Raw genomic sequence first — 413 nt, forward strand, 5'->3', positions numbered from 1 at the left:
AGCTGATTATGTTCAGAGTGCTGCTAACAGTGAAAATTCATTGTTATCTGCAATAGATTCAGCATAGAAAGTAGATTCACCTGCAAGTAAACATGGCATTGCAGTAAGTGTAAAAGCAAGCAGAAAACCCAAAAGGCCCAGTTCTGTGTCCTTTTCTTATGCTAGTGCTGTTAAGGTAGTTTTTTAGAGAGCAAGCTCTCTAAAATTATGGGTAATCCTTACAAACAAAAGCAAGTTTATGTCAGAAGCAAGGCATAGCCTGAAAGTCTGACCCATGAATGTCATCTATTCAGATTATGGAAAAGGAAACACACACATCGAGGGTGGTGTCAGAAAGAAAAATAGGATGTTTACAAAAAAACAGTGTGTGTAAAACAGTCTCTTTTATTCAGCAAAAGAAAGCATCTTACCAG

Source organism: Pygoscelis adeliae, unplaced genomic scaffold, assembly GCF_000699105.1.
Source record: "Pygoscelis adeliae isolate BGI_AS28 unplaced genomic scaffold, ASM69910v1 Scaffold189, whole genome shotgun sequence".
NCBI classification, from domain to species: domain Eukaryota; kingdom Metazoa; phylum Chordata; class Aves; order Sphenisciformes; family Spheniscidae; genus Pygoscelis; species Pygoscelis adeliae.